We start from the raw sequence: 26,430 nt of genomic DNA on the forward strand, positions 1-26,430 counted from the left end.
ACCTGCAGGGAGACCATTGGTGCGAGGGCAGGGGGGTGGGGCAGTTGGAGGTCATGCGATTAAACCTCCAGGAATACATCCAACCAGAATTGGTAACCCTACCCACCAGGGACATCGAACAATGTAGATCTTTGTCTCATACGTTGCAGGTACGGTATCTTAGTGGTTATAGTGCTGACTTGCTCCTCCGAGGTCGAGAGTTTAATTCCCACCAATGCAAGCTGTAAAATAAATCAATGCACCAGAAAATAAACTGACCAGGGAGTGTGCAGCTCTAGCACAGTTTCCGTAACTCGAGTCCCACCCAATGCCGCTGACTCAATGCCTTATGAAGTGGCTCAGCTTTATAAAAATGATCACTTTGGCTGAGGGATGGGCAAAAAAGTGACCCAGCCCACATACCAAGAACAAAAAGGAAAAAATGACTAACAGATGTACCTGAGGTTACGGAGAATGTGGGTGATGCAATTCGAAGGAGCTCAGAGGCAGTCTTTGCTAGCACATCTGCAGGCAGCAATATGAGCCCCCGCCTCCAATGTCCCCGGGACTATGGGTAGGGCCGTCACGTGATGATCCACATCAGCCGAGGATGCGATTAAGTTCTGCTGTTACGTCCCCGTGCAGCAACAACTTGCATTTATATAGTGCCTTTAACGTAGTAAAACCTCCCATGGCACTTCAAGGAGCGATTATCAAACAAAATTCGGCACTGAGCCACACAAGGAGATATTAGGATGGGTGACTAAAGGCTTGGTCAAAGAGATCGGTTTTAAGGAGCGCGTTAAAAAGGAGAGAGGTAGAAAGGTTCATCGCTCCACGATTGGCGACCGTGTCTTCAGTCAAGTCAGCCCCAAGCTCTGGAATGCCCTGCCTAACCCTCTCTGCCTCTTTATCTCTCTCTCTTTCCTCCTTAAAACCTACCTTTTTGACCAAGCTTTTGGTCACCTGTCCTAATATCACCTTATGTGGCGTGATGCAAAATTGTGTCAGACAACATCCCTGAAAAGTCTCTTGGAACGTTTGACTATGTTAAAGGTGCTCTACAAATGCAAGTTGCTGTGGCCTGGCCGGGCAGAGCCAGTCCCCGTGGCGAAAGCTCCCTCATGACGCACACCAACTTGGATCCCTGCAAATCCTTAAGTCGGGTGGATGGTTCCACTCCTCACCAGGGCCTCATGGAAGAGGGGGAAAAAATGGAAAGGGTGCAGAGCTGTTGCTTGTGATCCTGCTCTTCTGGCACTCATTTATAATGCTAGAGCTGCACTCTCCCTGCCTGCTCACAAATTCCATGCCCACATGTGCCCTTCCCCAACGTGCAATGAGTCACACAGCTGTTTCCGTCAGTTAGGAAATTTCCCGAAGCCTGATGCTCACAGTGCAATCACTGAAATTACACACTGCGCAGTTTAAACCCAGGGCTGGCTGGGAGGGGGGGGGGGGGGCGGGGAGGAAAGAGAAGGGCCCAACGTGTTGGGTTCAGAGGGTCATTTCGCTGTAACTGAATGCCGAGTTCACATTACAGCCATGTTAGGATGTGTTGCTATCCAAAGGATCAGATCCAATGGCAGATGCAGGGCGAGAGGATAAATGATTACATTATGTTAAAGATAGAGCTACAGCAATACGAGATCATATCGCCCTACGTCCAATCGCTGAGACCAATATCTCAGCCAACATGGTTAATTAGGAACCCAGATGTGGCTAATTGAAATTTCTGATCAACAAATTGAAAATGAGTAACAGACACCGTCGTTGGGTATGTGATCTCGTACGCATGTAAACTTTAACCTTCTTGCGAGTTTGTTGGTAAAATGGTAAGGTGAAAAACAGAGTGTGAAATCAGCATAAAGTAACCTCACCACTAGCAGCTCAGCTCGCAACTCCTCTGCACTCTCAAACCCATTCTAAGATGAGGAATGTGGTGTGTGCAGGGGTGGAACTGGGGGCGGGGGGCAGGTTGTGTAAGCAGCCCAGACTCGATGATTAGCCGTTGGGCTTATCTGGCATGGCACAGGTTGGGGCTGGTGGGTAAACCTTCTTGAAACAGAGGAAGTGGTAACAAAGGAAACTGTGTCATGAACAGCTGAAATGTATCAAACGAGTACGAGAGGGCTCTTCTCGTTCTTATTTCTGCAACACTTCAAGCTTTACAGCAAAGTTTCTCCCGCAGAAGTGTCTCATTTCTCATGGTGGATGCCGAGTGCTGTGACTCATCCGCTGTCGCCCCGACTTGTGAGAGACTACCACCGCAGGTCAGGGCTATATATAGAGCTGGAGCGCCGGGCCCTGGAACATTGTGGGCTGTCCCAACCTGTGTGAGAACACCACCGCAGGTCAGGGCCATAAATAGAGCTGGAGCGCTGGGTCCTGGAATGAGTGTGCGTGCGGAGCCCAGGGGCAGCCCACACTGCGATGTGTGCGCACTAGGTCCGTGCAGCAGAGCAGGTCTCCAGTCGTCCTGGTTAACCCTCGCCACTGGATAAAGGCCTAGCTTTGTCAAGCCCGTGTGGTGGCTGATGTGCAACGGCCACCACGTTAAAAATATCTACCCACAGGCATCTTCCACCCCTGGAGTTCAGGACTGGAATATCGCGTCCTCCATTGAAACATCAGTGAACTCATCTCTTTTGGTGTGGAAGCGAGTCATCCTCGTTCGAGGGACTGCCTATGATGATGATGATGCACTCTTGCTGTGGTGGAGTCAGAGGATTAGCCTGATGAGGATTACGCTAGTCACCCCACCGCCCTCCAACAGCACCTTTAAACAGTCTCTGAAGGACGATCTTTATTTTTGTTGGGCACAGTATCAAGGGATATAGAGCAAAGATGGGTAAATGGAGTTAAGGTACAGGTCAGCCATAATCTAATAAAAGGCGGAGCAGGCTTGAGGGGCTGAATGGTCTTCTTCTGTTCTAATAAATGCAAGAAAGAACTTGCATTGCTCTAGCACCTTTCACAACCTCAGGACGTCCCAGAGCGCTTTACAGCGAATGAAGTACTTTTGAAGTGCAGTCACTGTTGTAATGTAGGGATGTTACGGTGATCTGACGCAGCAGGAAGGTGGAAGGCTTCCAAGGAAGCTCACGAAGCTTAACGATATGGGAGAACCGTGTGTCACATTCATCGCACAAACGGCAATCCCAGCCCGGCAGGCGAAGCCACACGAGGCACTAAGGACTGCCAAAACACACTCATCACTGGCACATTTTCTCAGCTGCCCCCTGTGGATCACTGACCTTAATTTAACCAGAGAAGCCAAGTTCTCTCCCGCTTCCCCATCTGCTCCCTTGACTCACTGAAAATGGCATTCTTTAAATAAGGTGAATGAAACACCATTAAACTTCGCTGTAGCATCACCCACATAAGACTTGGAACCTCGAATGGCACACGAAGAGTCCCACAATACAGTGGAGGTGGCCTGCAGGCTTCACACTTTGTTCGACCCTTCACAGCGTGTGGAGGGAGGCGGAAAGGCAGTGTTGGGTTTGATTTGGCCGACTTGGCAGGAAGGGGGCTCTGCTGGGAACTGGGGGCATTACCGAGTTGGAAGGCCGAGCCAGGAACCGCACGGGACTCGCCAGCGAACCTGGAGGCAGAAGACGGGCGACAGCGGCTCCTGGGAGCAAAATGGAGATGGCCCTCCAAAGCCACGTTGGCCGATCACAAAACGATTGGGGTCACACCCCTTGTGAAAGAGAGAAGATACATGTTCATATTGGCAGGGTTTGCGCTTTCTCTGCTTGCCAACCCACCACCTTCCGACCATTCATTTTAACAGGCAGAAAACGACAGGCTGCTGAGCTTAGAAACAAGAAACCCCAACCACTACGTCCACTCTAATTCACTGGCACTACCATTAAACATTTTGTCCTCACAAAATTTGGGTTGTGTAAAGAACAATTCAAATTTTATTAACACTAGGGTGAAGTACTGGTAGTTGCAGATATTGGCAACACAATTTGAAGGGACGAACGGAGATCTCACAAGCAGCATATTGATACAAATTTTAAGCAAATATACAAGTTTGGTGTGATTTTTCACACCATAATGCACTAAACAAGCACACGGACAACTCTTCTGCCACTAGATCCAGGTTTCATTGTGACATATGGATATGGACAACACCGGTATCACGGGACTCGGGTCCCACCGACACACAGACAACACAGGTATCACAAGGCCCAGGTTCCGCCAAATGGAGACAGCACCGATGTCACATGACCCAGCTCCCAGTCACATGGAGACAGCACCGACATCACATGTCCCAGCTCCCACAGTCACATGGAGACAGTGCCGATGCCACATGACCCAGGTTCCGCCACATGGAGACAACACCGATGTCACATGGCCCAGCTCCCACAGTCACATGGAAACAGCACCGATGTCACATGGCCTAGCTTCCAGTCACATGGAGACAGCACCGATGTCACACATCCACTTAATACCGACATCACTGCGGTCACTAGCCCAGATCCTACAATCACAATCGACAATACTGTTGTTATGAGTCCCAATTCCTGCCAACATATACCAGACCCATTTGTTCGAGGCTACAGCTGATAATGAAAACAACAGGTTCAACAGCATTAAAAGTGCATTGGGTGTTTCACTTCAGTGAGCAGACATTCCGTGCATACATTCTTCAACTACAAAAGATACACAGTTTGGTAAGCCAGCACCAGCTTTGACTCTTTGCCCAGCTTAAACCTTTCAAATCCAACTCTGCATGAGACACACGTGCACAAATTACATATTTGTACAGGCAGAAAGCAGCAAGCAGTCAGTACCTTGGCTACTGGGTTTTAACACAGGCCTAATGTAACCCTGTCCCCTTTATACCACACGGAGGCCTTGCTGCATACAAATCCTACCAACAAACTACTTCACAGAGTGGTCACATGGTTGCTTCCTCATCTCCACCACCTCCATCACACGTTCCTCATATCACAAGATCCCAGGGAAGTGAAGAGTGAAGTCAGGGGAAACAATGAAACAATGGCAGCAGTGGAAGGTCAGGATCACATACAAAGCATGTAGGAAGAACTTGCAGTTATATAGCACCTTTCATAATCTCAGGGGGTACCAAAACGCTTTACAGCCAATGAAGTACTTCTGAAGTGTAGTCACTGTTGTAATGTATTAAACGCAGCAGCCAATTTGTGCACAGCAAGCTCCCACAGTTATGTGAATGACCAAATCTGTTTTTTTTAGGCATTGGTTGAGGGATAAATATTGACCTGGACAGTAGGGAGAATTCCCTTGCTCTTCAACAGAATAGTGCCATGGGATTTTTTTTACATTCACCCAAGGTGGCAGGCAGGACGTCGATTCAATGTCTCATCTGAAAGACGGCACCTTCAACAGTGCCTGTAGATTGCAGGAGATAGGTGAAGAACTGCAGTTTTGAGGTCCTGGGAGAAAGAATGCATTAGAGTAGGTTGCAGTGCGATAAGTCTTGATTCCCTAAAGATGCACGTCGGTGTACTGGCAACTTATGAGGAAGAAAAAAATTCAGAGCAATGGCCGCAGTAAAACAGACCCAGTGCGTCACTTGGATGGTACAGGGCTGTTGTACGAGGCTCTGGATATCAATTCAAATGACTCAAATTTCAAGATTGGGCTCCAAATTATTATTGCACACACTGCACCAACACAGGTTAGACCAGTGATGCTCGTAATACTGCCCAGGGACCATTTGCAACCCACCTCCTCTTCACCCATGGCCCCCGGTTCACCCACATTACACAGTGACTGTAATTCAAAGTGATTCATTGCATGTGAATCACTCTGGGATGTGATGAGATGCTTTTTAAATGCAAATCTTTTTTTCCCCTTCAGTAGACTGTATGCGCCTTGTGCCCCCAGGGCCTCTCCGTCCCTGTCCCAACCTGCTGTAGAATGTTGCCAGGCTGGGAATAGGTGCTGTTCCCCCTGGTTTTTAATCCCTTGCCAATGAAAGGCTGGTTTATCCTGTATTATCCCAGTTTCCGTACACCGAGTGAGAGAGACTGCTGCATTCCAAGAGTGATGTCTGAGGAAGACATAGGTTTCGATTCCGCCTCAACAACTGGCACGACTGGGTTAGATAAGTGTACCGAGTGTGAGAGCAGGGTAGGATATTGTACATACGCTGTTGTAGTGCAGTACGCACAGAGCAAGGTACAGCATAGATCATATAGACAGAGTGTCTAATCTATCATAATATACCTGCTTTGGCGGGGCCCAGGTACGGCGGAGGAGCGGTGAGGGCCCAGGGGCAGCACGAGCCAGCCCACACTGCGACACGTGCGCGTACTCAGTCCGGGCAGCAGAGCTAGTCCCCAGTTGTCTTGGTTAATCCTTGCCACTGGACCAAGACCTAGCTCTGTTTCTATAGATATGTAAAGAGAAAAAGGTTAGTAAAGACAAACGTAGGTCCCCTGCAGTCAGAATCAGGGGAAGTCATAACGGGGAACAAAGAAATGGCGGACCAATTGAACAAGTACTTTGGTTCGGTATTCACGAAGGAGGACACGAACAACCTTCCGGTTATAAAAGGGGTCGGGGGGTCTAGTAAGGAGGAGGAACTGAGGGAAATCCTTATTAGCCGGGAAATTGTGTTGGGGAAATTGATGGGATTGAAGGCCGATAAATCCCCAGGGCCTGATGGACTGCATCCCAGAGTACTTAAGGAGGTGGCCTTGGAAATAGTGGATGCGTTGACAGTCATTTTCCAACATTCCATTGACTCTGGATCAGTTCCTATGGAGTGGAGGGTAGCCAATGTAACCCCACTTTTTAAAAAAGGAGGGAGAGAGAAAACAGGGAATTATAGACCGGTCAGCCTGACATCGGTAGTGGGTAAAATGATGGAATCAATTATTAAGGATGTCATAGCAGTGCATTTGGAAAGAGGTGACATGATAGGTCCAAGTCAGCATGGATTTGTGAAAGGGAAATCATGCTTGACAAATCTTCTGGAATTTTTTGAGGATGTTTCCAGTAGAGTGGATAAGGGAGAACCAGTTGATGTGGTATATTTGGACTTTCAGAAGGCGTTCGACAAGGTCCCACACAAGAGATTGATGTGCAAAGTTAGAGCACATGGGATTGGGGGTAGTGTACTGACATGGATTGAGAACTGGTTGTCAGACAGGAAGCAAAGAGTAGGAGTAAATGGGTACTTTTCAGAATGGCAGGCAGTGACTAGTGGGGTACCGCAGGGTTCTGTGCTGGGGCCCCAGCTGTTTACACTGTACATTAATGATTTAGATGAGGGGATTGAGTGTAGTATCTCCAAGTTTGCGGATGACACTAAGTTGGGTGGCAGTGTGAGCTGCGAGGAGGATGCTGTGAGGCTGCAGAGCGACTTGGATAGGTTAGGTGAGTGGGCAAATGCATGGCAGATGAAGTATAATGTGGATAAATGTGAGGTTATCCACTTTGGTGGTAAAAACAGAGAGACAGACTATTATCTGAATGGTGACAGATTAGGAAAAGGGGAGGTGCAAAGAGACCTGGGTGTCATGGTACATCAGTCATTGAAGGTTGGCATGCAGGTGCAGCAGGCGGTTAAGAAAGCAAATGGCATGTTGGCCTTCATAGCAAGGGGATTTGAGTACAGGGGCAGGGAGGTGTTGCTACAGTTGTACAGGGCATTGGTGAGGCCACACCTGGAGTATTGTGTACAGTTTTGGTCTCCTAACCTGAGGAAGGACATTCTTGCTATTGAGGGAGTGCAGCGAAGGTTCACCAGACTGATTCCCGGGATGGCGGGACTGACCTATCAAGAAAGACTGGATCAACTGGGCTTGTATTCACTGGAGTTCAGAAGAATGAGAGGGGACCTCATAGAAACATATAAAATTCTGACGGGGTTAGACAGGTTAGATGCAGGAAGAATGTTCCCAATGTTGGGGAAGTCCAGAACCAGGGGTCACAGTCTAAGGATAAGGGGTAAGCCATTTAGGACCGAGATGCGGAGGAACTTCTTCACCCAGAGAGTGGTGAACCTGTGGAATTCTCTACCACAGAAAGTTGTTGAGGCCAATTCACTAAATATATTCAAAAAGGAGTTAGATGAGGTCCTTACTGCTAGGGGGATCAAGGGGTATGGCGAGAAAGCAGGAATGGGGTACTGAAGTTGAATGTTCAGCCATGAACTCATTGAATGGCGGTGCAGGCTAGAAGGGCCGAATGGCCTACTCCTGCACCTATTTTCTATGTTTCTATGTTTCTATGTGTGGTGACTGGTGAGCAACGGTCACCACACATTAAAAAAATCCACGCACAGGCATCTTCCACCCTTCAATATTTCGTTTGTAACCTGGAATATTAGGTCCTTCATGGAAACACTTGTGAACTCATCCCTTTTTGGTGTGGAAGCAAGTCATCCTCGATACGAGGGACTGCCTAAGAAGTAGTATACCCGAGACGGTATATATTCACAGTGAGCATGAGCTTTACATTACCAGTCCCATGTCCTGATTAAGGTCTCCCCGCAGCTCGGTTATTTATTAACTACCCACAGAGCAATTTATTAACAAACAGGCCCCGCTAACATCAGCATTCAGACAGCAAAGTCGCCCTGACCTGACGGCAACAGACAGCTCAGTGCTGGCTCACACCACTTCATTTCTCGTGCGCAAATGGGAGTAGAATTGAAAATCCAGGGATGGACAGATGGAGAGGCAAGAACACAGGTGGTTGGGGGTACGACAGTGACTCAGTCACTGGCTCAGGTACAGTCAGATCAAGATCCCAGGTTCCATCTCCAGTCTGCGCTGGGCGAGTGGATCACAGCCAGTGCAGCAATTGGCCTCTACATCGTGGCCTAAACAGACAGGAAGGAAGGGAATAATATCAGCCAGGCTTCCGACCAATGTTCCCTCTCATTTTTTGTTGCGCAGTCTCTTTAAATTGGGGACACACCGTGGGGGGGGGGGGGGGGGGGTGAAGGAGGAGACATTGCATCCTGCTCCTGATTACTATCCAACCATTTCTGCTGGAAAGTTATGGGCGAGGGAGGTTGGGAGGAGCGGAGTGGGGAGGGAAAATCAGGCTTTTGAATAGCCTACCACCACACACTGAGGAACAACCACTTGGGTGAAGTACCACAGCATCGTCAACGACTGGAACTGCACCCCACCAAACTCATCACCTTCGCATGAGGAGAGAATATAGGCCGAGCAGTGATACCTCTATTGCCACAGGACTATTTTAGACCATCCCAAACCTCGCCTTTGACCAGATTCCACATCACTGCCTTCGATATACAACCATATTCTAGTTCAAAGAGAAACCAAAGTGCACCACACAGCCACCTCCAAAAAAGAACCCCTTCAATAGTTAGGGATAGAGAGATAATTTACGATCACAAATATCTCAAAATAAATATAACTCCATGCACTACATTCAAACACAACGACGCCCCTCTCCCACCGCACCATAAATCCCAGCAACTGAGCGATTAAACTCCAGCTCCACGCTGTAGGGGCCACAGCAAAGATATACATGGAAGTTACAAGGAAACAGACCAACCAGTCCCCATTCGTTCTCACACACACACTCTCAACAACTTGTACTTATATCGCGCCTTTAGCATAGTAAAACAACAAAATTTGATACCAAACCATACAAGGACATGGCTCCAGTTGGGGTGGAGTATAGATGTTTTTAGTATAAGGAATGTTGCAATGGTGTGGGGTGGACTGGTTGGGCTGGGTACTCTGCCTTTCCGTCATTGGTCATGGGTTTGTATGCAACCTTTAGGGCTGCTGACAAAGAGCCTTGCAGTTCTTTGTCGGCCGGCACAGATACGATGGGCCGAAATGGCCTCCTTCTGCGCTGAAAATTTCGATGTTTCTATACTGGGACAGGGGGTAGGTTTCAGGAGCCTCTTAAAAAGGAGGAGAGAGCAGTAGAGAGGTGGAGGGGTTTAGGGAGGGAATTCCGGAGCTTGGGACCAAGATAGCAGAAGACACGCCAATGTTGGAGTGATTAAAAGTGGGGTTGCTCAAGAGGCCAGAATTGAAGGAGCACAGAGATCTCGTTGGATTGAAGGGCTGGAGGAGATTACAGGTGAAGCCATGGAGGAAAGTGAACACAAGGATTAAATTATTATTTAAAAAAAAATAAAATCGAGGCTTGAACCACGAGTGAACCGTCGAGCCTGTTGGGTAGTATAGCTTAGCACAGGGCAATGATTAAATTAAACATTTTTTATATTTGCTCAGGGGGGCGGAGGGGGGGTTGGGGGAAGAGCAAATTCTTGGAGCTCCGATGGACAGAGTCACCGAAAGGTTGGGTGATTAAGGAATCTTTGGGGAGGGGGCACAATCACGGCCCACCTCAGAGCGGTTGCTATGGAGAGGTACTTTCTCTCTCCCCCACCCCACCGAGGCTTACTGCAATGAGATATAAATACTGCATCGTTAGATGTGGAAGTGGTGGAGTCGCTCTGAAGATGGATCTGAGCAGCTTTAAACCTCCCTCCCATCATGGGTATTGAAACGACCTTTCACCTCCACGGTACAGGCCAAATTATTCAACTCTGCTCTGCGCAGTGAACGAAGACACGTAGAAGGAATCTCGATACTGAAGAGCAAAAGGGAGAGTCCCCTGCTTCATTCAATGCTCGGCAATCAAAAAAAAATACCGCACAGACACTGAATTAGCCACCCAAAGGCCACAGGCTTTTACTACACCATTAATTAGTCGCTTCAATCAGGCAGCTTAAACCTACTCCTTTACTACAAGCAGTCCACGCCATCTAAAAATACCTGCACTATGAATATCCTGGAATATTTTTAATCACTGAATACACTCAGCAACTTTAACCCTCTCATTCCCCACCCCCACCAAATTATCGGGGCCCATGGACTGTGCTTTCCACTGCTCACTTCTTTTAAATTAGTCCTGACACACAGTTAGCACGGATTCTAGGCCCTTTTGGTTCATGCAGCATCTAGCCTCCTGCTTCACTCCTTCCATTTTCTCCCCTCCTGTCCTTAAGCATTCAAGGTTTACGGGAGGTGAGAGGTCTCTCTCTCATCATTATCATAGGTAGCCCCTCAGAATCGAGGAAGACTTGCTTCCACTCTTAAAATGATTCCTTAGGTAGCTGAACAGCCCAATACGAGCGCCACAGTCCGTTACAGGTGGGACAGATAGCCGTTGAGGAAAGGGGTGGATGGGACAGGTTTGCCGCACGCTCTTTCCGCTGCCTGCGCTTGATTTCTGCATTCTCTCGGAGACGAGACTCAAGGTGCTCAGTGCCCTCCCGGATGCACTTCCTCCACTTAGGGCGGCCTTTGGCCAGGGACTCCCAGGTGTCAGTGGAGATGTTGCACTTCATCAGGGAGGCTTTGAGGGTGTCCTTGTAACGTTTCCTCTGCCCACCTTTGGCTCATTTGCCATGAAAGAGTTCCAAGTTGAGCGCTTGCTTTGGGAGCCTCGTGTCTGACATGCGGACAATGTGGCCCGCCCAGCGGAGCTGATCAAGTGTGGTCAGTGCTTCAATGATGCCAGTCAGTGCTCTGTCACTGCTGCAGCAAACAGGTGCCCTCCCTGCATGGAACATCGAGCAGAAAGATCCCAGGTTCAGTGGCCAGGCTGAACCGTTCTCAACCAACGCGTCAATTGTCCTCATCTAGGCAGGGGCCGGGGGAAAGCTCCCGATTACCATCCAGTATCTCTTGTAGATCGAGCGAATACGGGATTGACTCAGTTGCGATGCGCCCATGGTTGAACAGGGTGCCGGAGCTCACCGTCTAGGCTTAAGCACACAGAAGACACTCGGCAAGAGTCCCGAAAGCCGGACGTTGCCTGTGGAACTGCACCTAATGTCTTCAGGAAGAGAACCGGGGAAGAGGTAGAGACTGGGAAAACAGCACTTTCAGATTTAAACCGTGGAAGCACTGTTGTTTCTCACCAGTCTGTCACACCGCAGCGAGGCCAGTCACTGGAGAATTTACTCCAAGAGCAAGCGAGGACCGATAACTCACAGGGGACCAAGTCTCCAGGGAAGACAGGTTGGCCCCACAAGTACATAATTGGTGTTCCTTAAAAGTGCAGCAAGTTGCCCTGTGAGGGATGCACAGGAAAGGATGTTACTGGCTAGCAACTGATGGCACCTGCACAGGCTGTACAACTGTGCGCGAAATGAAACACAGACATCAGTTAGTCTTCGCTGGCCCAATGACTGCGCTTAAGGAGTCTCATTCATCACAATGGGCTAATGTCTCAATGGTGTGCCGCAAGAGCATGGATTTGTGCCCTTGACCCACTCTCATGGCCAAGGAGATGGGAAGAAAAAAAAAAATGGTGAATGCAGGGCAAGGTGCCCCTCAGAGATGGAGAGAAAAATGTTCAGAGGGCAAGTGAGCAGGGACAGCTGCCTCATACCTCTCAATCATCTGACTACTTGCTGCAGGGTGCCCAAAGAGTTTTTGTGAGAGGGGGGGGGTTGGGGGGGCAGGCAAAGAGGAGCTGGTTATTTCTGTGGCTCCATTGATAAATGCACCACAGTGAACCAGGAAGGTCCGAGGCTCAATGCCAGGTCTATGGTGAGCTAGCTGATCAAGCCAAAACAGGAGTTGGTATGCTACAAGTGGCCACAGGGCCTCTCCCTGAAGGCCTGCTGCTCCTCATCTCTATCCATTCACTCCCATTGGGAACTACATGCCTGGATGTCAGATGATGTACTGGAGGGCGCCAAATGCAGATCTGTGGATTGAAATCATCAGATGTGCATGTGGGAAAACTTGGTTGGGGGGGGGGGGGGGGGGTGGATAAGGGGAGGGACGAGCCACTCAGATTTACTTGTATTTAAGCAGTAGTATCTAGCATATCACAATCTGACAGCCTTTCAACAGCTATCAACATCCTCCATCAAAGCTGCTTTCAACATGCAGGTGAAATTATACACAAAATGGATGTCAGGGGCACTTCAACATTACAACTGCAAACTGGGCCTACCTTGGAAGGAGTCAGCAAGAAAGGCAAGAAAAACCTCAGAATCCTCAGTTTTGAAATGAGGCGTATGAGCGAAGGACCTTGCAGAGAGGAGCCAAGGTAAGGAGTGGAAAGGGAAAAGTTAATCCAGGACACTATTTTAAGGTAACCGGCAAACTGGTTCAGGGGTGCTGTCAGGGTGGGCCTCTCTTCACACAGGGCAATATCTGGAGTGCTCTCGAGTACGGAGGTCAAAACTCTGGAATCAGTCAATGGAGTTGGGTATGCTTGTGGGGAAAGGGTGGGTGGATTCACAGGCCATTATAGAAGGATGAGCTAGATGAACTGAATGGCCTGCCCATTCTATAGCTGTGTGTGCTGTGTCCTCACAAATGACCTTTCAGCCATTACATTCTGTTCTTTTTAAATTCAGATTTTTGTTGTTCTTTCCAACGAGAGAGAATGAAAGGCCCTTACCCAACGCCTTCTGACATTTTAGTGAGGGGGAAAGATGTTGGAACAATGCTGACTTTCAGCTCCTCAGGCATTCTGGGGGCAATTCCAGCATCTGCATTGTGTCAGCCGTAAACAACACTCACCAAAAGGTACACGTGACCGTGTCAAACACTCATTTAACTCACACAATCCCAAGAAACAGGCTCGATTCCTCAAATGATCTGGGCAAGTATATCTCGCTGCTTCATACTGTCGTCAGTTAGCTTTCAGCTCAAGTTAAAAATGTGTTGCAATTTGATTTTTCAAGCCACCCCAACAACCTGTCTTTATATAGCACCTCTAACCTAGTGAAACATCCCAAGGTGCTTCACAGGATTATTGGGAGATAAAACAATTTGGCACCGAGCCGCACAAATAGAAATTAGCGCAAGTGACCGAAAGCTTGGTCAAAGAGGTATGTTTTGAGGAGCGTCTTGAAGGAGGAAAGAAAGGTAGAGAGGCGGAGGGAGTTCCAGAGCTTGGAGCCTCGGCAACAGAAGGCACAGCCACCAATGGTTGTGCGATTATAACCAGGGATGCTCAAGAGAATAACAATTTCAGAAGTGTTCTCACAATCTAGATTAAAAACCATTAATGTTTGAATGCACTTCCTGTTTACATAACCGTACTCTGTTGTTGTCACACTTTTCCCCATTAAAAATTCTTATGTCCACATTTATAATGGAAAACTGCCTCGGTAAACTAGTCACGCTGTAGTTACACTTCCTCGCCACCAGTTGTACTGTAGAAGCCAGCTTTGTCTCTCCCAGCTCCTCAGCCTACACTGTAGAGAAACATACCACTCCAACGAATTACTTCTCTGCTTCCCAAACTGCCATTAAGTTAATCAAAGTATATGAAAAATAAGAATCTACACTGTTAAAATGGGGATTGAATTACATCAATGCACCCTGCTCCAATTGTCCCCTGCCCGCTATGTCCACTTCACCTGTAGGCTACACTTGGTCTTGGTGATTCATGTGGAATGCAAATGGAAATTAACTAGTAATTCAGAGTTGTCCTGGAGGTGCAAAGCTACCTGGACATGATCATGAACCACAGGAAATCTCAGGCCATCTTTTGAGTTTCTAACAGGAAACCGATTCAGCTGTCAATGGTTGTTGAGCAGAGCTGTATGCAAGTGTTCCAGACAGGTGTGCATAAAGGTCACCCTGGATTGGTGCGAGAGGATAATGCAACTCCCTGCTGTATCCTGCACTAGTCCAAAAACGTTGTACCTGTATAACAGGCATGAACTGCAGACCATTCTAACCTACTCCAGCTTCTATTGCTTGTGGTCTTTATCACCTGCAGTGACTCCAAATGGCACACCAAAGGGGTACAAGGCCAGATGCAATAAAGCTAACTGTACTTGTGCATTGGGCTTGCACTCAAGTGTAACTGTACTCCAAGAGGGATTGCAGCTCTTAAACTATCCTTCATCCTAAAGGTCAGAATGAACTGCTCCAGTCCACTCAACGCTTGCCAAGAAAATGTCAGCCATATTTGCTTTTGTAAGTAACATACGAGCCCCATCTCTCTGACTGACGCTCATTCTTCACTTCTTGCTTTCATTATCCAGCCAATCTCTTTGCAAGAGTCCTTGAAAAGCACCTGTTATGTAGTTAATGGATTATGAAATATTGCCTCAAAACGTACAACAGTAAGGTGATCCTGAAGGGAAAATTTGAACAGAATTCAAAAACCACCAGGTATACCTAGGCACCAATGAACAGGTGTTGGCCATTCAGCCCCCAAACCTGCTCCACCATTCAATTAGACCAAGGCTGATCTGTATTTCAAATCCATTTACCCACCGTTGCTCCAAATCCCTTGATACTCTTACCCAACAAAAATCTATTGATTTTCAGCTTCCAGAGTGTTTTGGGGGAAGAGTTCGAGATTTCATCTACCCTTTGTGTGAAGAAGTGCCTCCTGACATCACCCCTGAATGGGATAGCTCAAATTTTGTTCTGGACTCTCCCCACCATAGGAAATGATTTCTCTCCATCTTACCCCATCAACTCCTTCAAATCACCTTAAACACCTCAGTTAGATCACACCGCAATCTTCTGCACTTGGTCTACCTCCCACCAAGATCTACTGTAACATTCAGCATGAGTCACAAGGGAGTCCCAATCCCCAGTACACCGAGGTGTGACAACCCCCACCACATCCAATAGCCCATGGGCATTCACCGTGAAGGCTCACATGTGAAGAACGGTCACTCGGGTGAGATTCAGGAGCCCACAGGCAATCACGGAACCCCCCCATCCCCAGCCATTGCCTTTGGGAGAAATTCCCCTTCAGCAACAGAATGTTTTACACAAAACTTTTAGTTCAACCACTAGAGGCCAAGGACTCAGTTGTGAAACCCGATGGTTAAAGATGGATGGGAACAAGGTGCATGGAAGGCCATTGATTGCCGTAACCTCCACCCGAGACCCATTTTTCCTTTCAGCTTTCACTTCCTTGAGATGCAAACTCAAATCATGGAATATCCTTGCCTTGGAGTGTTAATCATGTTTCCGCCTATTCAAATTCACTTTATTCCCCCAGTACCCCAAAACTCTGGAACTCCCTATTGCCCAGAGATCTTCCACTCTCCTAAAGTCTACAATTTTTTAAAAACCCAAACCTAAATGCTAACCCATGAAACTTATTTTCTCCTACTCTTTTCAGGCCTTGGTGCTGCCCTGAATGACAGGCCCCCATAGATGAATTGCAGTAGCGCATTATCTATGTCCCGGGTGACACCCCCACCATTTGTGTGCAGACGAAAAGTGGGGAGCTACAGGCTTAAACCTTCGTGCATTTGCTAATGTGCCGTAGATCAGATGGGACACTAGGCCTTTGCTGGAGGTGCCTTGGATTTTGTTTAATGTAAAGTAAAAAAAAATCACACACACAAGGGGAGGAATTAAGCCATTTATCATTTCATTATGACTTTTTCTTGAAATTGTAATATGGACAGTTTCCATGACAATATACCCCGTAGTTGCAGTTCTTATACAAAACCAACTGTACGTGGGAGGAGAAAGGCATCAGTATAATGAAGAGGAATGCATCCTGCTAATTCCCATTATCCAAAGGATGGGGCTCTAGATGAGGTCAGTCTTCCACACGTGGGAGATAAATATAACACTGACAAGCCCGGAGCACCTGCTTATTTTTACCGAGGCTTCCTGACCCCTCTTCCCCAGGTACCTTTCCTACGGCAGGTGAACATGCTGCTCTGGTGCTAACAACGCGCACTACTGTTATTGTCACAGCACCGCATATTCAGGCCTCAGCCGCACAGGGAGGCCAGTTTACAGTTTGCGGTCAGTCCGCAAGCGTGACATTGAGCTTCCGGTCACTTGCCGTTTTAATTCTGAGTCCCACTTCCACGGCCTCCTACACTGTTCCAATGGAAACTCGAGGAACAGCACCTCATCTTTCGATTATGCACTTTACAGCCTTCCAGACGCAACATCACGTTCAACAATTTCAGATCATAACCACTGCTCCCAGGTGCTGGTAATAGTTCTGCTGTTGCCATCGGGTTTATTTGTAACACCTAAAAGCTCCGATTGGGTCCCCTTAATCACATGACTGATTGCTGATTGGTCCCCCTGGAGGATAAGCCACACCCTGCAGTTTCTCTGGAATGTGTAATTAGAACTGCCCTGACGACATAATCAGTAACTTTCCAAAGTGTAATTCGAGCCATTCTGACTGCTGACTCCAGACAGGATAGAAGCTCAATCTCACAGGTTAAGCCCTCTCCCAAGTTCATGACCTATCCCCCACCCTGACAATTTTCCGATCTAATTTCCCCACCCTCCCCATCCCCAAGTTGCTGACCTAATCCCTCGCCATCCCCACCCAGCACAGGTTGCTGCCCTACCACCCCTCCTAACCACCCATCTCCCACCCCCAAGCCCAAGTTCCTGACCTAATCACTCCCCAAGTTCCTGACCTAATCACTCCCCAAGTTCCTGACCTCTTTCCCCCAGTGCTCCCCCGGGTTCCTGACCTTCTCCCCCAGCCCAAGTTCCTCCCCCACGGATTCATGACCAGCTCCCCTTATCCCCCCACCCGTCATTGAGCCGATCTCTCACGAGCCGAGCGCTGACCTCCCCCACCCCGAGCCGAGCGCCGACCTCCCCCCTCCCGCAGCCCCCCGAGCCGAGAGCCGACCTCGCCCCTCCCGCAGCCCCCCGAGCCGAGAGCCGACCTCCCCCTCCCGCAGCCCCCCGAGCCCCCCCTTCCCCAGCGGCCCCCCTCCCCCTCCAGCTCCCCCCTCCCCCACCTCCTCGAGCTCCCCCCTCCCCCTCCTCGAGCTCCCCCCTCCCCTCCCCCTCCTCGAGCTCCCCCCTCCCTCGAGCTCCCCCCTCCCTCCCCGAGCTCCTACCCCCTCGAGCTCCCCCCTCCCCTCCCCGAGCTGCCCGCCTCCCCTCCCCGAGCTGCCCGCCTCCCCTCCCCTCCCCGAGCTTCCCCCCTCCCGTCCTCGAGCTCCCTGTCTCCCCTCCGAGCTTCCCCCCCTCCCCTCCCCCTCCTCGAGCTCACCCTTCCCCTCCCCCTCCCCGAGCTCCCCCAGGTCCCCCTCCCCGAGCTCCCCCCCCTCCGAGCTCCCCCCCTCCTCTCCTCTTCCCCGAGCTCCGCCCTCCTCGAGTTCCCCCCCCCCTCCTCCCCCCCTCGAGCTCCCCCCCCCTCCCCGAGCTCTCCCCCCCTCCCCCTCCAGCTCCCCCTCCTCCTCCTCGAGCTCCCCCCTCCTCCTCCTCCTCCTCCTCGAGCTCCCTCCTCCTCGAGCTCCCCTCCTCCTCCTCCTCCAGCTCCAGCTCCCCCCTCCTCCTCCTCCAGCTCCCTCCTCCTCCAGCTCCCCCTCCTCCTCCTCCTCCTCCTCCTCCAGCTCCCCCTCCTCCTCCAGCTCCTCCTCCTCCTCCTCCAGCTCTCCCCCCCCTCCTCCTCCTCCTCCTCGAGCTCGAGCTCCCCCCTCCGACTCCTCGAGCTCGAGCTCCCCCCTCCGACTCCTCGAGCTCGAGCTCCCCCCTCCGACTCCTCGAGCTCGAGCTCCCCCCTCCGACTCCTCGAGCTCGAGCTCCCCCCTCCGACTCCTCCTCGAGCTCGAGCTCCCCCCTCCGACTCCTCCTCGAGCTCGAGCTCCCCCCTCCGACTCCTCCTCGAGCTCGAGCTCCCCCCTCCTCCTCCTCGAGCTCCCCCCTCCTCCTCGAGCTCGAGCTCCCCCCTCCTCCTCGAGCTCGAGCTCCCCCCTCCTCCTCCTCGAGCTCCCCCCTCCTCCTCCTCGAGCTCGAGCTCCCCCCTCCTCCTCCTCCTCCAGCTCCCCCCTCCTCCTCCTCCTCCTCCTCCTCCTCCAGCTCCCCCCTCCTCCTCCTCCTCCAGCTCCCCCCTCCTCCTCCTCCTCCTCCTCCAGCTCCCCCCTCCTCCTCCTCCTCCTCCTCCAGCTCCCCCCTCCTCCTCCTCCTCCTCCTCCAGCTCCCCCCTCCTCCTCCTCCTCCTCCAGCTCCCCCCTCCTCCTCCTCCTCCTCCAGCTCCCCCCCCTCCTCCTCGAGCTCGAGCTCCCCCCTCCTCGAGCTCCTCCTCCAACTCCCCCCCCCCCCTCGAGCTCGAGCTCCCCCCTCCTCGAGCTCCTCCTCCAACTCCCCCCCCCCTCCTCGAGCTCGAGCTCCCCCCTCCTCGAGCTCGAGCTCCCCCCTCCTCGAGCTCGAGCTCCCCCCTCCTCGAGCTCGAGCTCCCCCCTCCTCGAGCTCGAGCTCCCCCCTCCTCGAGCTCGAGCTCCCCCCTCCTCGAGCTCCCCCCTCCTCGAGCTCGAGCTCCCCCCTCCCCCTCCTCGAGTGCCCCCCCTCCCCAAGCCGACCTCGCCCTCCCTCTCCCCCTCCCCAAGCCGACCTCCCCCTCCCTCTCCCACTCCCACTCCCCAAGCCGACCTCCCCCTCCCTCTCCCACTCCCCAAGCCGACCTCCCCCCCCACTCCCCAAGCCGACCTCGCCCTCCCTCTCCCCCTCCCCAAGCCGACCTCCCCCTCCCTCTCCCACTCCCCAAGCCGACCTCCCCCTCCCACTCCCCAAGCCGACCTCCCCCCTCACTCCCCAAGCCGACCTCCCCCTCCCTCTCCCACTCCCCAAGCCGACCTCCCCCTCCTCTCCCACTCCCCAAGCCGACCTCCCCCTCCCACTCCCCAAGCCGACCTCCCGCTCCCTCTCCCACTCCCCAAGCCGACCTCCCCCTCCCTCTCCCCAAGCCGACCTCCCCCTCCCTCTCCCACTCCCCAAGCCGACCTCCCCCTCCCTCTCCCCAAGCCGACTTCCCCCTCCCTCTCCCACTCCCCAAGCCGACCTCCCCCTCCCTCTCCCCAAGCCGACCTCCCCCTCCCTCTCCCCAAGCCGACCTCCCCCTCCCTCTCCCCAAGCCGACCTCCCCCTCCCTCTCCCCAAGCCGACCTCCCCCTCCCTCTCCCCAAGCCGACCTCCCCCTTCCTCCTCTATTCTCTCCAAGATCCAGGAGGGGCTGTCTCCCAGAGCTGAGCAAAGTATGGGCCAGACCACACGGCAGCTACAACTGTGGGATACTGAACGTGTGGCCAGACCTTGGACATTGTGCATGCGCATAAGGGGATCGTGTACTCATGTGCAAAAAGGGGCAGTGTCGTCAGTGTGCATGCGCAGAAGGACACAAAAATGTTATTGCAGATAATCACTTTGTTGCCATTTACAGCTCCTCTAAACCCATCTTTTCTTTCTTTACATGCCCCATTACCACTCCCTTTTCCCTTGCAGAATCATCACTTTTGCTATTTAAATTACTCTCTGCCTTCCACCATATCACAGACCTTCCCTTTTGTTCTTTCCCTGCCTCTGTACTTGCTTAAAACCTATTGCATCTGTAACATTTTCCAGTTCTGACGAAAGGCCACAGATCTGAAACATTACATAAAAACAGAAAATACTGCAAATACTCAGGTTCGGCAGCATCTGTGAAAAGAGAAACAGTTATCTTTTCAGGTTGATGACTCTTCGTCAGAACTGAACAAAAGTTAGAGATGTAACAGGTTTCTAAGCAAGTGCAGGGGCAGGGTAAGTGGGGAGAGGAGGAAAGAACGATAGGGAAGGTCTGTGATAGTGGAAGGCAGAAGAGATTCAGAGACAAGAGATGATGGTGCAAAGCAAAAGCAGATGGTAATGGGAACTCTCTCCACAGATGCAGCCTGACCTGCTGAGTATGTCCAGCATTTTCTTTTTATATTCCAGTTTACAGAAAAGCTGGCTGCACATTAGATCCTGGCTGTGACAGAAACTCACCTGTAGCATTTTTACCATATTGGTGCCAGGGCTAAAAGGGATAAATTATGAGGACAGGTTGCATAAACTTGGCTTACATTCCCTTGAGTATAGGAGATTGAGAGGTGATCTGATTGAGGTTTTTTTCCAAATGATAAAGAGATTCGATAGGGTAGGCAGAGAGAAGCGACTTCCTCTGGTGGGGAATCCGGAACAAGTGGGCATAATCTTAAGAGCTAGGCCATTTAGGAGTGAAATCAGGAAACACTTTTTCCACGCGTGGTAGCGGAACCTCCCCCCCCCCCCCCCCCGGACGTTCGATCATTTTTGTTAGGTGTGGATATCAAGGGATATGGAGTAAAGGAGGGTAAATGGGGTTGAGGTACAGATCAGCCATGATCTAGCTGAATGGCAAAACAGGTTTGAGGGGCCAAATAGCCTATTCCTGTTCCTAAGATCCTGTACTGAAACAAACAAAAATTACACTCAAGCTAAACCCTTTAAATGATCGGTGCGAATCTTAATTCATTACCTCAAATTGCTCCCATCATTTCCCCCCAACCAACCAGTGACAGGCCTGTACCCACCAGTACTTCAGCCTAAATGCTCTGCATAATAAAGGAGCCACGGGTTACGGGAAGCGGAGCCCAAGATCAGATCAACCATGATCTTATTAAATGGCGGAGCAGGCTCGAGGGACCAAATGGCCAACTCCTGCTCCTATTTCTTATGTTCTTATGACACAAGCCAACAGATTTGGAAGGAGAAAAATCTACAGGAGGGTACTTAAATGACAGGACCGCAGATACAAGGTGTTCCTACACTAGCCACTCTACAGTGCAAATACCCTAATGTCCAGGTTACTGACCCATGTCAATGCCACCAGTTTCAGCAGAGTAAATGCAGGAACGAATCCCATAGCATTGAAAATACATTAACCAGTTGGTATCTGCTCAACAGAGAGGTGTCGGACACTGTGGCAGGACTTTATCACAATACACTGGGTCAATTTTTCCATAAACTCTGCATTCTTTAGTAAGGAGAGCTGGATAGGTGAATGCAGATGTGCCAGTTACACTTTCTGTGAGCACCTCAAGATGTATAACTTGATTATCAAGCATTCATCACTGTTAATCCCAGAGAGATTTACATTTTCTTCATGAATAACCTCTCTCCTCGAGCCAAAACAGAACCTGTGCAATAAATTACTCATGGAGAGACTCTCCCAATGTCAATGATTCACATTCAGTTTAATTTGCATTCTGGATCTTATTATAACAACTTGCAATTTTAGAATGCCTTTAACGCGTGAAACATCCCAAGGCGCTTCACAGGAGCGTAATCAGACAAAAACTGACACCGAATATTTGGACAGACGACGAGGTAGCTTTTAGGGAGCATCTTAAAAGGAGGAAAGAGGGGTGGAGGGGTTTAGGGAAGGAATTCCAGAGCTTAGGGCCTAGACTTGTGACAGTATGATCGCCAATGGTGGGGCGAAGAGAGTGGGGGATGCACACGAGGCCACAATTGGAGGAACGCAGAGTTCTCGGAGTATGTCGGGCTGGCGGAGCCCTACAATCTCTATGCAAAGGAGAGTGTAAAAGTAACTTATTGTTGTACAACTGGACACAGTTTCAAAATTTCACATACCCACCATTATTCTGAACTCCAATTAAAACAAAATGTCCAAGGTTTATCGACAAGAGTAATCTCATTGAAGGATATTTGGTGTCATATACTACTGCAAAAAAAAACAGATTAACACCCAACACTGGGAGTTAAGAAGGGCCAGACTCCAAACTGTACCAGTATACAACACACACTATTTTCACACCAAAACTGCAACTTGCAGCCCATCATTTAACAGGCACTGACACATGAGCCAGCATAGTGGATCTCCATACACTGCTGAAGGGAAAGGGTAAAGGGAAGGGCTATCCACTCAACAACTTGCATTTATATCGCATGGGGGGGGGGGGGGGGGGGGGGGGGAAGAGCAAGGGGATGCAGACAAAGGCTGGTTATTGCACTGTGAAAGACACAAATAGGACAAGCCAACCGCTCCATTTAATGGTGCTCCGCAACCTAAAGGGCAGTTCACCACCAGATTCCTCATTTATATTAGATGTTAGCCGTGGCTCAATCACAGCTCAGCCATGCAATACTGAGGGAGTGCTACACTGTCGGAGGTAGCGTCTTTCGGATGTGACGTCTGACCTCTCAGCTGGATGAAAAAGATCCACAGCACTATTCAAAGAGGAGCAGGGGAGTTCTCCTGGCCAATATCTATCCGTAAACCAGAATCCCGAAAACAGATTAACTGGTCATTATCACATTGCTGTTTGGAATCTTGCTGTGCGCATGGGTGCCGCATTCAAAAGAATTGGCTGTGAAGCACTTTGGGACATTCGGAGCTCATGGAAGGAGCTGTATAAATGTACGTCTTTCTCTCAAGGTAGACAAGACTTTATTTCCTCTCCAAACCAGTCAGCAGCCAGTTACTCTGCACCTAGGCATCGGCCAACAACTTGCATTGATATAGCACCTTTAACGTAGCAAAATGTCCCAAGGTGCTTCACAGGACTATTGGAAGACAAATCATTTTGACACTGAGCCACATAAGGAGAAATTAGGGCAGATGACCAAAAGCTTGGTCAAAGAGGAAGGTTTTAAGGTGCCTCTTGAGGAAAGAAAAGTAGAGAGGTTTAGAGAAGGAATTGTAGAGTTTAGGACCGAGGCAATTGAAGATACAGCCACCAATGGTTGAGCAATTATAATCAGGGATGCTCAAGAGGCCAGAATTGGCAGATATCTCGGGGGGGGGGAGGGGGGGGTGTTGGAAGAGATTCCAGAGATAGGGAGGGGCAAGGCCATGGAGGGATTTGAAAACAAGTATGAGAATTTTGAAATTGAAGCGTTGCTTAACTGGGAGATAATGTAGGCCAGCGAGCACAGGGGTGACAGGTGAATGGGACTTGGTGCAAGTTAGGACAGGAGGATGGAGAATGTGGGGGACCAGCCAGGAGTGCGTTGGAATAGTTAAGTCTAGAGGTAACAAAGGCACGGATGAGGGTTTCAGCAGTGGATGAGCTGAGGCAAGGCCGGAGATGGGCGATGATCCGGAGGTGGAAATAGGCGGTTTTAGTTATGCCGTGGATATATGGTTGGAAGCTCAGGGTTAAATATAACTCCAAGGTTGCGAACAGTGGGGTTCAGCCTCAGACAGATGTTCAGGAGAGGAATGGAATCAGTGGCTAGGGAACGCAGTTTGTGGCGGGGACTGAAAACAATGGTTTCAATCTTCCCAATATTTAATTGGAGAAAATTTGCACTCATCCCAAACTGGAGTCGAACAAGCAGTCTGACAATTTAGAGATCGTGGAGGAATCGAGAGAAGTGGTGGAGAGGTAAAGCTGGGTGTCGTCAGCGTAAATGTGGAAACTGACACTGTGGTTTCAGATGATGTCGCCAAGGGGCAGCATGTCGATGAGAACAAGGAGAGGCCAAGGATAGATCCTTGGGGGACACCAGAGGTAATGGTATGGGGGCAGGAAGAGAAGCTACTACTCGAGGTAATCAGTAAGAGGGGGTCAAGATCTAGTTCTGGGGCAATCCCACCTCAAGACCCCGCATCACATGGACAGGTTTTAAATCAGTTACAAAGTATTTTAAATTAGCTTCATTACTTTGCCCTGAATTAACTTTTTTTTTTAAATCAAGGAGCATTAAACAGATTGGAATGGATTGACAATCCCAATGGTACAAGGCAGCTAGACAATTACAAAGAGTCTCTCTCTCTTCTCCCCCAAGGAGAATCTCTAAACCATGTTAAACAACCTGCCTCACCAAGTCAATCTTAGTAACTCCTTCAATGAAAACAGAAAACACATCTGTGAAGAGAAGAGAGTTTTCGGGTGTAAACCCAGTCTGCTGAAACACTGACTCCTGTTCTCTCCACATTCTGCCCGGCATGTTGAGTGTTGAAAATGTTGTGTTTTTGCTTTCCAGCACTTGCAGTTTAGTAACCTCTTCATTCAGTTTAAGCAGCCCTCAAAGAATTCTCGTTACCTCTAGCGCTTGGTAACATAGGAAGGACCCAGATGGTTTCAACCAGGTTCTGATCGTGGGATGGTTTCTAAGAAGGAGGCTGCCGCGAGCTTCTTGTCAATTCACACGGTATCACTGCGTTACCAACCGAGTCACAAATCGCTCAAATTTTAACATTGGTCGATTAAATTGGTGTAATTGCGGGAAAACAAGACGCTGAACCTGCTGCGGCAAGGAATACGACACTCTTGTTTAAATCTGGCTGTCGAGCCCCCTTCAAAAACTCCAGCACAACCTCCGAAACAACCCGCTCCCTGATGGCGAGACACTCTTTCAAAAAAGTTTCATTTTCATAACTGCTCGTTAAAAACGAGAGAGAGAGAGAAATAGATCAATAATTAATTAACCGAGTAATCTTTGGGGGGAGGGAGGGGGTCAGTTAAGTGTATTGCTTGTCTAACACAGTTGTCACTGGGACTTATTTACCATGTTGGTACCCAGTGCAATCCAGGCAACTAAACGCTCCAGTGTAATGGGCGACGGTGCCCTTTGTGGGGGCCAGACTGCCCGGCTCAGTGCCTTGGCCTGCAGCCCGGTGCCAGCCACGGGGCCTGCAGCCAGTGCCAGCCACGCCAAACAGTGCCCACCCCGGCAGGTGTGAGCGGGCACAACCCGGGTCCAGGGGTGGGTAGCCCTGGGTGCACAGTGTGGGCACACACCCCCACAGCCGGACCACCCACTGGGTGCCCAGGCCAGGCAGGTGGGCAAGCGCCTCTCCCCGGGGCCCCGGCTCCTTCACCACCAGCCCGGGGAGTTGGCCAAACTTGCAGCGGCTTTGGAAGGTCACTTTGAAGCGGCGGCCCTGATCCTGGCAGCAGGTTTAATGGCGGAGCGGGGGGGGGGGGGGGGGGTGTGGGCAAGGCCGGCTTGCCTTTCAAAGCCGGTGTGGGGTGGGAGGGGGGAGCCGGCAGCTGATCGGAGCGGAGCGGTGCGCTGGCCGCCGGCCAGGGTCTGAGCGCGGCGGGGAGAGGGAGAGCCCCGCTCTGAGGTAAAACCCCCCCCCCCGCACAGCCCGCGGCTGGGCCTTCCACCTTCCCGCACTCCGCCTGTACCTGAGCGGCGCTGCACCGACTGCTCCTTGACCCCGACCGCCGCGGGACTGTGTCCGGCACCGAGCACTGTCTCCCAGGCCGGTCACTACATCCATTCCATTCGCAGCCGCGACTGCGCTCACTGCAGCTGCGGCCGGAGACAGCCGGCCCCGCCCCCTTTCTCCCGCTCTCCCCCCCTCCGCCGGCTCTACCAATCACAGCCAGGCTCTGCCACTAACACCCGCCCCACCACCCCCAGCGCTGTCAATCTTACCCACACATCCAATCGGAGCCCAAGTCTAGTCGCCAAGCAGTCCGCCCACCCCGACTGTCAATCAACTCCCCCTTAACGTCCAATCATCGTCCGTCTCCGTCAAACGGCCCGCCCGCACGCGGGGCCCGTCCCACTATCATGTCAGGCCAGCCAATCAGAGTCGGGAACCCGTCACTCCGACCCGGCCTCCAACCGTCACTCACAAGCCACACAGCCAATCGCCTTTCCGCTTGCTCCCGGCCGTCATTCAAAGCGGCCCACCCAATCACCGGCCATCACACCGGCCGTGTCACTCACAGAAGCGAGCAAC

General features: G+C 50.7%; 1 protein-coding gene across 3 annotated transcripts in view; it reads right to left on the reverse strand.

Moving 5' to 3' along the window:
* dag1 (dystroglycan 1) overlaps nt 1-26,006 on the reverse strand; it is a 112,090-nt gene extending 86,084 nt beyond the window's left edge. For 2 of the 3 annotated variants that reach the window (XM_070895855.1, XM_070895858.1), the window contains exon 1: nt 25,868-26,006. The gene's annotated coding sequence lies outside the window, so the exon portion shown is untranslated. Of the gene's footprint in view, nt 1-6,207; nt 6,371-8,571; nt 8,813-25,867 lie in introns of all 3 variants that reach the window. The other variant, XM_070895856.1, reaches the window with a different exon arrangement.
* Nucleotides 26,007-26,430: the final 424 nt, after the last annotated feature.

The sequence above is a fragment of the Pristiophorus japonicus genome, chromosome 12 (genome assembly GCF_044704955.1).
Source record: "Pristiophorus japonicus isolate sPriJap1 chromosome 12, sPriJap1.hap1, whole genome shotgun sequence".
Lineage (NCBI taxonomy): Eukaryota > Metazoa > Chordata > Chondrichthyes > Pristiophoridae > Pristiophorus > Pristiophorus japonicus.